The sequence below is a fragment of the Monodelphis domestica genome, chromosome 4, assembly GCF_027887165.1.
Source record: "Monodelphis domestica isolate mMonDom1 chromosome 4, mMonDom1.pri, whole genome shotgun sequence".
Classification (NCBI taxonomy): Eukaryota; Metazoa; Chordata; class Mammalia; order Didelphimorphia; family Didelphidae; genus Monodelphis; species Monodelphis domestica.
The window spans coordinates 131,508,843-131,521,661 of NC_077230.1; the positions used below are offsets into that span (position 1 = coordinate 131,508,843).

At 36.4% G+C, this 12,819-nt stretch overlaps 1 protein-coding gene across 9 annotated transcripts in view; it reads left to right on the forward strand.

Annotated features, from left to right (window-relative positions):
• The window catches only part of MGAT5 (alpha-1,6-mannosylglycoprotein 6-beta-N-acetylglucosaminyltransferase), a 410,898-nt gene that overhangs the window by 113,794 nt on the left and 284,285 nt on the right, over window positions 1-12,819 (forward strand). Inside the window, exon 1 of one of the 9 annotated variants that reach the window (XM_001363507.4) lies at window positions 6,691-8,051. The exons of the other annotated variants lie outside the window; for them this stretch is intronic. The gene's annotated coding sequence lies outside the window, so the exon portion shown is untranslated. Of the gene's footprint in view, window positions 1-6,690; window positions 8,052-12,819 lie in introns of those variants that run through there. 9 annotated transcript variants of the gene reach the window in all.

Here is a 12,819-nt window from a genome sequence, read left to right on the forward strand (position 1 = left end):
CAGATAAACTAAGACTATCTTTAGTCATATGAAAAAAAGCTCGAAATCACTTTATAAGAAATGAAAATTAAAGCAACTTTGAGGCTTAACAACTCGTATTTGTCAGATTGGCTAATGTGAAAAAAGGGAAGATGATAGGGACACCTAGGTGACTCAGTGAATAGAGAGAAAGGCCTTGGAGATGAGAGATCCTGGGTTCAAATTTGACCTCAGACACTTTCTAGCTGTGTGACCATGGGCAAGTCACTTAACCCCAGTTGTCTAGCCATTACTGCTCTTTCTCCTTGGAAGTGATCCTTAGTATTGATTCTAAGACAGAAGGCAAGGGTTGTTTTTTTTTTTAAACCCTTACCTTCCATCCTAGAATCATTACTGTCTATTGGTTCCAAGGCAGAAGAGTGGTAAGGGCTAGGCAATGGGGGTTAAGTGACTTGCTCAGGGTCACACAGCCAGGAAGTGTCTGAGGGCAGATTTGAACCCAGGACCTCCTGGCTCTCAATCCACTGAGCCACCCAACTGCCCCTCTCCCCCTTTTTTAAAGGAAAATGCTAAATGTTGGAGGGGTTATGGGAAAATTTGGACACTAATACACTGTTGGTACAGTTCAGATGCCTCAAGAGCCATAGAACATGCATGCCTATTGACCTAGCAATACAACTATTAGGTCTATGTATCAAGGAGATCAAAGATAAAGTTAAAGGACTTACTTGCACAAATATATTTATAGCATCTTTAAAAAAAAATTTTTTTTTTTATAAAAACCCTTACCTTCTATCTTGGAGCCAATATTGTGTATTGGCTCCAAGGCAGAAGAGTGGTAAGGGCTAGGCAATGGGGGTTAAGTGACTTGCCCAGGGTCACACAGCTGGGAAGTGTCTGAGGCCAGATTTGAATCTAGGACCTCCCATCTCTAGGCCTGGTTCTCAATCCACTGAGTCATCCAGCTGCCCCCAATATAGCATCTTTTTTTTTTTTTGTGATGGCAAAGAACTAAAAACTGGAAGGTTGTCTATCACTTGGGGAATGACTGAGCAAGTTGTGGTATGTGATTATAATTGAAAAGTATTGTGCCATGAGAAATCACAAACAGGATAATCATAAAAACCCAGAAAGACTTATATGAAGTGATGCGAAATGAAGTTAGCAGAACCAGGAAAATTTTAAACACAGTAAAAATAACAATATATGATGTTCCACTGTGAATAAACTTAGCTATTAATAGCAGTGCAAGGATCTAAAATAGCTCCAAGAGACTCATGACAAAAAGAGCTGTCCCCCATCATAGAAGGAAGTGACTGAGTCTGAATGCAGATTGAAATGTAGTATTTTCTACTTTTTCCTTTTATCACCTTCATGAATTTTTCTTGTATAAGGAATATATATTTTTCACAACATGACAAACATGGAAATATGTATTGTGTGATAGCATACATATAATCTGTATCATATTGCTTGCTATCTTGGAGAGCATGGAGAAGAAGGAAAGAGAAATTATGGATCATAAAATCTCAGAAAATGATTAAGAATTGTATAGACATATAAAAAATTAAATTAAATGAAAGAATAGAAAAATCTACTCTTCTTGCCAGGTTCTTAAATATCCTGGTTGAATTAGCTGATCTTTAATGTCCCTTCTAGTTTTAAATTTTATGACTGGGTGAACCTATGATCCCCTGACTTTCTTTGCCTTGCTACCTTCCTGAGCTCTTTGGTTGATGGAAGAAGAGAAATGGGGTCACAGCCCTCAGGAATACCACATAGGGTTGTATGAATATTCAATAATCCTTTTTTTCAGTGCCTACTATGTATAAGATTCTGCTAAGTGTTAGGGATATAAAGACAAAAATGAAAAACATCTACCCTGGAGGAGTAGAAGAGTTTTGTGCTAGCATTGGATATGAATTCATGGGCTGAGACAAATAAAAAAATTATTTTGGAACTTTATACTTACTAGGTACTTTAATAAATGTTAGTGGAGTTGAAACACTCTGAACTCCCTGCAGGTGCTTGGAACAGTGTCTATATATATATATATATATATATATATATATATATATATATATATATATATATATATTGTCATCCTGTTTATTCAGAGGTAATGGTCTCAGGCTGGATGACATATTTGTCCATGTCTTATGTACAGAGTCAGCCCATCCTTGTGCTTCTATCTTTGGCTATGGGTGGATGGATATGCATATCAGTGTTTTTAGCTTTGTCTCTTGGCTTCCCAGACCTCCCAATGTCTTTGTTCAAAAAGGATCATAATAGATTAAGACCTAGAAGAGATTTCAGGAATCAAATCATGGAATTCAACCCTAAACTGAGACCATAGGAGATTATAAGACTTGTTTAGGGCCAAGTAATAGTGTCAAGAATGCCAGTTAGATTCCAGTCTGCTGATTTCTCAGAATCAGAGAATGCTCTTTCCACTCTGCCAAACTCCCAACCATAATGCCATTTGGAATGACAAATAGCTGGAAACAAAATTTAGTTTAGTTATATTGGTTAATGGTGGAAGAGATTTAGATATATGAATGTGATGGAATATAGCAAAGGCAACTCTAGATGGCATAGTGGATAGAGTGTGGGATATGGAGTTACCAATACTAAAGTTCAAATCCTATTTCAAACACCAAGAGCTATGTGACTCTGGGCAAACCACTTAATGTCTCTCAACCTTAGTTTCCTCATCTGAAAAATGGGAATAATAATGGCATCTGCTTCACAGGATGGTTGAATATATGATCCAATGAAATAATATGTGAAGCACTTTGAAAATTTTAAGGAGCTGTATAAATGTTAGCTATTAATTTTATTACAATACATTACTATTCCATGGTAATAAATGATGAATATTAAGAATTTGGGGAAATGTGGGATGACTTCTATGAAGAGAGTGGTCTATTTAATGACTATAATAAAGCCAGTATTCAGAGGCAACAAAACTGGTCAGAGATGACCCTCCATGTTGTTATCAGTCTATCAAAGATAAAGGATACATCATTCCTTTATAAATTAATTGCTTTCAGAAATTTCATCTTGTGTTTAGGATATGTTTGGAGGTTCAGAAAGTGTCATGATAAAAAAAGAACATATCATAAAATTAAAACAGAAACTAAACAGAAATATCAGATCTGTGACTTTTTCTCGCTGGTGTCCATTTTCCTAACATACTAGAGCAGAGCTTCAAGTTGTGTCCTAGAATTTCTTCTGGAACACACTTGGCCATAGAATATAGTCTTGTCTGCCATGTAAGTCTTGTCTGTCTTGCACTCCATCCAAGTCGGTCAAGTTTAATGAGATTCAGCTGGCACAAGTCACTCAATTCTTATTACCTAGCTGGTATTCCCATGCCTTGGGCCATGAAGAGGATTATAGAGTAAGGTCTTAGCCTTCTATATGTTGGTTTTCATTGTCCTCATGTTCCCAGTATTCACTCTGCTTCAGGCTAGTTCTATGAAGGACTGTATATCTTGTTTTGCCTGGCTTGAAAGGAGATCGGCACCTTGTGATTTGTAAATATTTCCTAGCAGATAAATTTTCTTCTCCATGAGAATTAAAAGGGGGAAGAAGTTCATTTTTAAAAATGGCATTTCTGAGTGGTTCTCTCAGCTTCCTTAAATTGCAGTAGTAGTATGGCATTCTAAGCTTTCTTAAAACATTTTGATTAAGACAAGGTACAAATGAGCATACTAGTCAGGCATGGAGGATTACTTGAATTTGAGAGTTCTGAGCTAAGATAGGGATAAAGATGTTACCAGTAAGTCTAGAACTAATATGGTGAGTCCCAAGGGTCTGAGGGCTGTCAGGCTGCATAAGGAGGAGTGAACTGGCTCATGTCAGAGGAGAAATCAGATCCCTGCTCATCAGTATTGGGATTGGAACTGTGAGTAGCTGCTGTACTTCCAGCCTGGACAAGAAAGGGATACTCAGTTTATTTAAAAAAATAGTATACCAGCAAATTTTATGTGTGTATAATTTAATGGAAATTCAGTACTTAGTATCTTTCAAACTGGTTATAGAACTACAAGTAACCGTTAAATCAAGAAACAGCTAGATGGGTCCAGTGGATAGAATACTTGATCTATAGTCAGGAAGATTTGAGTTCCTGACTTCAGAAATTATTTGTAATGTACTTTGCAAATCTTAAAGTCCTATAGAATTACTAGCTATTATTATAGTTTTTATATTAAGTCTCATTCAGTAGTTTGCCACATTAAATTTATTACATATTTTGACATATTTGACCAAGTTTTTAAGATTACAACAGTCTCATCTTTCAATTAAATTTCAAATGAGTATTGTTCTCTCTCTTTTTTTTTTAATGTACTTTTAAGAGGCCAGTGAATTTTCATTTTGCCCAACCCCACCCAAGCTAAAGCTGTAACAAAGCATGGCTACATAGGGTGGAGCTGAAATTTTAAATGATGTCTTGCCAAGATTGATTCAAGTAGTGGAACCAGCTGTTATAAGGAGCCTCTATTTCTTTATTTGCTCTGCCCAATTGTTTAGTTCACATTCCCTAATTGAAGCTGGTACTTTAAGGCAGGATGTTAGCTGCAGCTATATTATCTTATACTCCTTTTCTTTTTTTCAAAAATGAAAAACTATGCTACTTTTTGCTTCTCGCTCTGTGGGGATGGAACATTAAGGCACCGTTTGGAAAGAAACATAATGATTTTTTGCCCTGTTCTGCATATTGGTCAAATGATTACCAAATGTTAATGTTCTTCCATTTTCTCTTAAGTTATTTGATGAACACAAAGCTCATTTTATAGTTCTCTTAATGCTTGAGTCATTCAATTATTTTTTTGTATAGAAGATTTATCCAGACTTTTTTTTTTTCTTCCTCAGGGGTGAGTTTGAGATGAGTAAAAAGGAAAGCTAAAAATCAATATTTCCTTATTAGCAGGTCTGATGAAGATTTGATGGAGGAAGAGACAAATCAATCAACACATGTTTAAATGCCTATTATGTGCCCATTCTGTCCTAGATGCTGTAGGAAACAGAGAAATATGAAACAGAAATCTAAAGGGACTTAAAATCAAATTGGGCAAGAGTTTTCCCTTCCTCATCTGAGACCAGGATAGGTAGGCTAATTACCTCAAGGGTTGTTGTGAAAGAAAGTTCTTTGTAAATCTTAGCATATGGAATTTATCCAGAAAAAAAAATCCAGATTTATGTCTGGAAATGACTTAAGAGATCATTTAAAACTAGGATTTTTAAAAATTGATGAGGAAATGGGGGCCCAGAAAGATTCAGTGGCATAGGTAGTAAATGGAAGAGCTGAGATTTGAACCTATTCCTCTCAGGTCAAATCCAGTTTTTATCCTATTTTTTTTCTGCTGCAAGTTATTATGAATAATACATATGAAACAATTAAGGACTTGAGACCATTGATTTAAAGGAGGTTTTTAGATTATCTCTGAATTTCATTTCCTTATAACCCCCAATACTTTTATAATTGAGATTAGACTACACAGGATTTTGTAAATGATGGTCATTTATTTTTAGCAAAGTGACTATTCCAGCAGGCCCATAAAAGAGGGTCAGGCTAATAAAAGATCTATAACTTATAACATTTCAGAAATATTAGCCCTGCCCAAGTAAGAACACTGCTAATGACCCAGCATGATGGGGTTTCAGGGAATCCTCCTGTGCGTGTTATTTGGAGGATTTTCTTTAAATTTCTTCTGTTGGCATCAGCTTTAAATATTTGTCTTATACAAAGGAAAATGTTCACTACATGTGCTGCCCTCTATAATTTGAGTTTGAACTCCTTTAGAGCGGGGACTTGTATTTCCCATTGCTTAGCAGAATGCTTAAAATGATTTTTCATTGTTTTCTTTCTACTAATATTTTTTAAAATATTTAATTTTGTTGGGGGTAAAGAGGGCAGTTTCTAAGCATAAGGATCTAAGTTTTTGCTTTTGTTTTAGTACTGGGAAATCGCCCTTCCTTTATGACCAACCTTCCCTTCGTATTTCAAGACAAATGTTTGAATTTATTGTATCACTTTTGTGGCATGATCTGGATCATTTCCACATTTCTCTATTGTAGAAAATAACTGTCATTCTTTCACTGGGTTATTCTGTGAGTTTTTACTAAGCACTATTGGTAAACAAATAGGCATTTGAATTACCATATAAAACTGATGAAGTCTTAATTATCTGATTAAAGTGGGTGGTTCTTAGTGTCTTAAGTTCCTGCCAGAAAAAACTCAAGTCTAGATCAAATATTAGCAGCCTCCTTTCTCAGTTACTTATTGCCTGTATAACCTTGTGAGGGTCACTTAACTGCCTTTGGCTCCTTTTCCTTATTTGTAGATTAAGGATGTTAGACAAATTGAGCCCTTCTAGTCCTAGATTCTTATGATCATTTTGGATCACCTTCTTGTTTTCCTTTTTTACTCTTAATTTGATTTTTTGGGTAATATTTTATTTTTTCAACAATTACATGTAGAAAAAGTTTTTAACTTTCTTTTGGTCATATTCTGAGCTCAGATTCTCTTACCTCCTTGTTTTTTAGGGCCATTATCACTATTCTTTTTTGAACTATAGTTATTTGTGTATGTGTCATAGTCCTTTCTCCAGACTGAATCATATTTTTCCATGTGTTTCATTCTTCAGTTTCTAGTGTGCTTCTCTGTATTCAGCAGGTGATTAATAGATATTTGAATTGAATGTTTTATGCATCTTTTTTTTTTGCTTAGTCCAACAATTAGATTTCTTCCCTTTTATAATACATACGCTCTCCTTTTTAAGCCCTGAACTCTGTATCTTTTAAGGTACCCAAATAGGTGAGAAAGGGGGACTGTAGGAAAGTGTAAACAAGCAAAAGACCCTCTCTGTGGACCCCAGGATTCACCCTGAAAAAGAAAACAATGCCTTTTGCAGTGCTGGGTCAGCATATGGCAGCTTCCAGAAGCGTGAAACAATTTTTCAAATTTGTCTTCTGAGCTCTTTCTTCTACCTTCAAAGTGACCTGTACTTGTCAGATCCCTGAGGCAGGCAGTGCTGTCAAGTGCAGGGACAGCTGTACAATGCTAATGAGCCTTCCGAAAAAGGTCTACTTGTCTGAGGCAGCTGTGGGCCCAGCAGCAGGAGCAGCCTTATCAGCCCTGATGTGTTTGTTCACAAGGCCACTTCTCCCAGAGTCTGGCTGCTTGCTTTTGTAGGAAAGCAGTGACTAATAGTTCCCTCAGAATGCAACTGATTAGCTCCCCTACTCCCCTCTGGATTATAAAAGGCTTGGGCTCTAATATGAAATTTGCTGCATGTATTACAAGTTGCTAGGATTTTGTACAGTTGCTCAATTAATTATTTAATATTCTGAGTGCCTAATGAATGGTTGGTCCTCAAATGTTTAACAATAATTCTTTGGTTTTATCCAGAGCTTTGTTTTATTTTTAAGAAGCTTAGAGTATCCCACATGACTTAATCTCCTGGGCATCTAGAGGAAGGTGTAAAGTAGGAGTTCTTAACCTGGAGTCTATAAACTTAAAAAGAAAAACTCTCAATAACTGTATTTTAGTATAATTGGTTTCCTTTGTAATCCTATGTATTTTATTCCCAGCATTTAAACACATTCTTCTGAGAAGGGATCCAAAGGCTAATTTTTGATTTAGGAAAGCTGAAACAAGGAAGAAGCTTTCAATTTTTTCTCTAGCCTGAACTAAAGAGCAATTTGAGGAATTAGCACCATTCTTTTCACTTCTAAACAAACTTGTGAAAGCTACCTCATAAGCATATCAATTAACAAATTCATTATCAGTTTAAAGGGAGATCTGGCTTCCAGTATTCTTTTCTCTCTTAACTTTTCTAGGCAAAAGCTGCTCTCACCACAGGTTGTAATTTTATTGTTGCAAATGACAGTTGCTACCCTTATCAGTGTGTGCACAGGCACATTGCAAGTTAGCCATAGTGGAGGAAAACTAATTTGAGTGTTGCCTTGTAGCATAAAAACAACCCCAGCACCAGGAAGATGTTTCCATCTTGATCAAGAAAAGGCTCTTCCTCCATGCATCAGCCTCTGCCCTGGAGAACAAGGTTAGGCTTGTCCTTTCTCTTTTTAATCTCTATTGCTTAATTTATAGGGTTATCTGCTTTCCTCCATATTTGTTCCCCTTTCACTTCTTACTCATATTCCTAGCTATCATATTTTCTGATCTCTATTGCATTTCATGCTCCTATTCTCCTCTCTTTAAACTTGCATTAGCAGATATTTATCTTTTAATCAGAAGTGAATTAATAATTTCCCCTTTTGGGAAGAAAGTTTCCTGAGATTTAGTGAGGTATTTGGAAGTTCCTGCTTCTCACAGGACCAGTTTATGTGTCATTGCAAGTCAATCGAGGAAAAGCAACCCCAGGAATATAAATCCCTTCTGGATACATTGTGAGAGAACTTTGGGGTAGAAACCCCAGGTTCAGGAGAAGTTATCCTTTACAAGAATGTGAGACTCCAAAACTTAGCTTAAAAATAAAAAGAGAGATTTATTAATTTGGAAATCATGTTGAGAGGCCAGGAGACAGTGTGCAGGTGAACACTGCCTCCCTGAAGAGATGGGGTATGGAGATTTTATGTCCCTATCACAGTAGGGGTTAGAGGATAAGAAAAAGGGAGATGAGGTGAATCTAGAATGAGGTAATTCATTGAAGTTGGAGGTATTAGGAATGATCTGTGGAATTCAAAAGATGATTAGAGTAGGTACCACCCAGTGATAATCAGAATGGAACAAGAAGTGAATGTCTTATGTTAATTGAAGATCTAGAGGAAAGTTCAAAGTGGGGAGGGGTGGATGCTCCTAGAAGGGAATTTCTTATGCCCCCCTTTGACCTAGAACACTTCTGGAGTTTTGGTGTGTCTAGGGGAAACTGGTACCCCTATATCAGAAATAGATTTGTTAATAAATACAATAGCACATTTGTATAGTGCTTTAACATTTTACATACATTAATTATCTCACTGAATCCTCTCAAAGCCCTGTGAAATCAGCAACAAAAGTGTTTCCTTTGAGTAACTCTTGTTTGGGTTTTTGGCATGGAAAATAAGGAGACCCATCATTGGAGCCCTAATGCATTTGCTAGGATCATTCATTTATTAAGGGCCTTCTGTATGCTGGGCACCCTGTTGGGGATTGTGTTGTTATTGTTCACTCATTTTGGTCTTATCTTGCTCTTCCTTCCCTAATTTGGGGTTTTCTTGGCAAAAATACTACAATGATTAGCCTTTTCCTTCTCCCACTTATTTTATAAATGAAGAATGGAAGTAAACAGGGTTAAGTGGCTTGTCCAGGGTCACACAGCTAGTAAGTGTCTGACACTGGATTTGAACTGAGGAAGGTGAGTCTTTCTGACTTCAGATTGAGCACTGTATCCACTGCCTCCCTTAATTATGGAGATATTTTTTAAAATGCAGTAACTGTCTTCAGGAAGCTCACAGTCTGATGTTGATAGACAACTATAATTCTCTCTCTCTCTCAATAATATATATGTATATACATTATATACAGAATAAATTGGAAAAGATCATCAGAGGAAAGGCACTAGAATTATGGAGCTTAATTATTGGACAACTACAGTAGAATAGCAAATATAATGACCCTGTTGTGTTGGAACCTATCAGTTGTTAGAACAAGTATTAATTATTATTATTGTTCATGAGGCATTGGAAAACTATAGTTTATGTAACATTATAAAATAGGTTCTCTTGCTTTTGGGCTGATGAGTTTCTCCTTCTCCTAAAGTTTTCAGCTGAATATTACTGTATTGTTATCCAGTTGGCCTTTCAGTGAGGATTTAAGGCCAACTGTCCCATAGTCCACTGATCCAGTGATCCTTGACTTCTTTTAGCAGGCTACCTTGGAGCTGAATTCTTCTTAAGGACTGCCAGCCCCCAAATGGGCATTTCTAACATTGCATTTGATCCATTTGTTGGCACAATTACTAGTTGGCCAGGCAAATATCCTTATTATAGAAACACAGTCAGTCAGTTAAGCGAATTCCCTATGGAAACCCTGGACAATCAAACAGGGAAGAGAAAATGTGTAGACCCAATTTTTTTTGGGGGGGGGCATACTGAATATATTAAAGTAATAAGTATCAGCCATGGCATAGAGGGGAAGAGTTGATCAAAATACAGTTCTATGGTTTTACTTACCAATGCAATATCTCCATTTTACAGATAAGGAAATTGGGTTATACAAAGGGGTAAAATGAATTTTTCAAGGTCATGCAGCTAAATGACAGAGCTAGGATTTTAATTTGAGTTATACATATTGTTTCCTTTTTATTAGAGCACAGCTAGAGAAAAGATCCTGATTAATAAACAGCATAGGAGTCTTATGTTCTTATTTTCAGTTCCTGGGAAGTCTACTGACACTATGGATAGAGTGCCAGGCCTGAAGTCAAAAAGACCTGAGTCCAAATCCAACATCAGACAGCCTTGTGGGTCAGGACAAGTAACTTAACTCTGTCTCAGTTTTCCTTTTTTGTAAAATGAACTGGTGAAAGAAATGGCAAAGCACTCCAATATCTTTGCCAAGAAAACTCCCAAATGAAGTAACAACTGAAATGACTAAACAACTACTATATACATATACATACATATATATAATCTTTTTAAATTTTGTTTCAGACGTGATATCTTCAATCACAAAGACTTGCGTATGGGGGCAACTGGGTGGCACAGTGGATTGAGAGTCAGGCCTAGAGATGGGAGGTCCTAGGTTCAAATGTGACCTCAGACACTTCCCAGCTGTGTGACCCTGGGCAAGTCACTTGATCCCCATTGCCTAATGCTTACCACTCTTCTGCCTTGGAGCCAATACACAGTATTGACTCCCAAGACAGAAGGTAAGGGTTTAAAAAAAAAAAAGATTTGCTTAAATCTATTGTGAAAGTTATCAGCCTAGTAAAGTCCTTACTTATTTGCAGTATGACTTACCTCATTAAGATATTAGAATATACAGGCACATAGGGTTATGATGATGTTTCCTTATAAGGAACACTTAATAGCTAAGTTTTCTTCTCTAGTCAATGACTGTTACTGAAGTATATGTCATTTTTTCCAAACTCACAAGTCCTAATAAAGTTCAAACAAGTATTATCCATGAGGCCAAGGGAGGTACCTTCAAGTTTAGAGTTAGTGCAATGTTCTTTTTCTGTCATTGATGAAGTTAAGGTTCAGAGATGGGAGACCACAGTCATATTAGAAACCAAATAATTTGCCTCCTAGTTCTTTAGTCTTTCCACTAAGACCATGCTTTCTTCTCTTAGGACTGTAGCTAGAAGTCACTTCACGAGGTAAGATTCCACCCTAATTTCCAACAAATTCCATGACTGACAGGGTTGGCTGGTGAGCCCATAGATAGTATCTCAAGTAGAAGATCTGGGAAATAGTATTTTGAGTATTGTTCAATTTTTATCCAGCATGTCTTTTTAGTTTCCTATACAAACATACTGCTAAGTATTCACATCAAAAAATATTTGGTGGTTGGCCCATTTTTGTCAAAAAGTATAGGAACGTAAGTTTGTGACCAATTTGAAACATCTTCCAAACAGTCTAGAAAGTCTAAGAAAAACCAGGAAGAACACAAATGAGAATTAAAAAATACAACAAATAAATACCACCCCTACCCCCACCAAACCAAACCTCTTACCTCCCAGTGTATGTGTTAAACCTTTTTTGGGCAGGTCATGAGTCTATATGTCCAAAGCAGCATTAAGAAAGACTTTGTAGCAATTGCATATTTTGTTTCCTTTGAAAAGACTACCTTTATTTCTTTAGTCTTCTTGGGAAATTGTGATTAAATAAAAAGTAGAGTCAATAATATAATTCCCTATTCTTGTGATCAATAGCAGGTTTTGTTAGATTTCTTGGGAATAGTATTGCCTAGAATATTCTGTTCTATACATCATTAAGAACTATAGTATAATAATGATTATGTCCCTTTTTAAGAGTGCTCCATTTAGAGTTATGGGATGCTCTCACCTCATTTTTTGGTTGGTTTATTCTTGGGTGGATTATTAGGCTTTTAAAACTTATTTTTCCCACTTTCTTTTTGCTCTGAATCAATTCATAGCACCAGAAATTAAGATCTAGAAAGGATGTTAGAGCTCTACTTCTAAATTTTCATTTTACAGATGAGGAGTCTGAAGCATAAGAGGGGAAAAGTGACTCACCCAAAATCACAGAGGTAGTAAATGGTAGAAGCAGGAATCAAACTGAAGTCTCCCAACTCGATAGCCAGTGCTTTTCAAATTGAGTTATGAGATTCCTTTAAAAAATGTCTATAAAGTTGCCTTTTTTCAAACTCCATTTGAAGAACCCTAAAGAGATTTGGAGATTTGACCATGCCCTGCCCTATGCTAAGCTTCAGGATAAAGGCAAAGCAGAGAATCAAAATCTCAGAAATCACTTCAGCTCCCTGGCATTCAATTTCTATATCTGGAAATTGAAAAGGTTTGGACTTAATAGAGAGAAAGGATGACCTGAGCCATGGAGAGTTGGCCCTGGAACTAAGAAACTTTGCTTCAAGTCCCTGCTTGTGGCATATCCTAGCTAGATGACCTTGAATAAATCATTTAACCTCCCAGTATTCTGGGCAATTCTCTAAAAATGCATAGAAAATACTAACCAGCATGAGTGTGTGTGTGTGGGTTCCTTTATTTGGGAGTTCCCTTTAACAGAGAAATCATGCCTTAGCCTTACCCTCTTTATTAGATAATCTTTCAGGGTGCTTTCAACTCTAAAATCAAATTTTCTTTGAGAAATAACTAATTAATTATCCTAAGTTTTTTGAGTCTATTGTTTCTT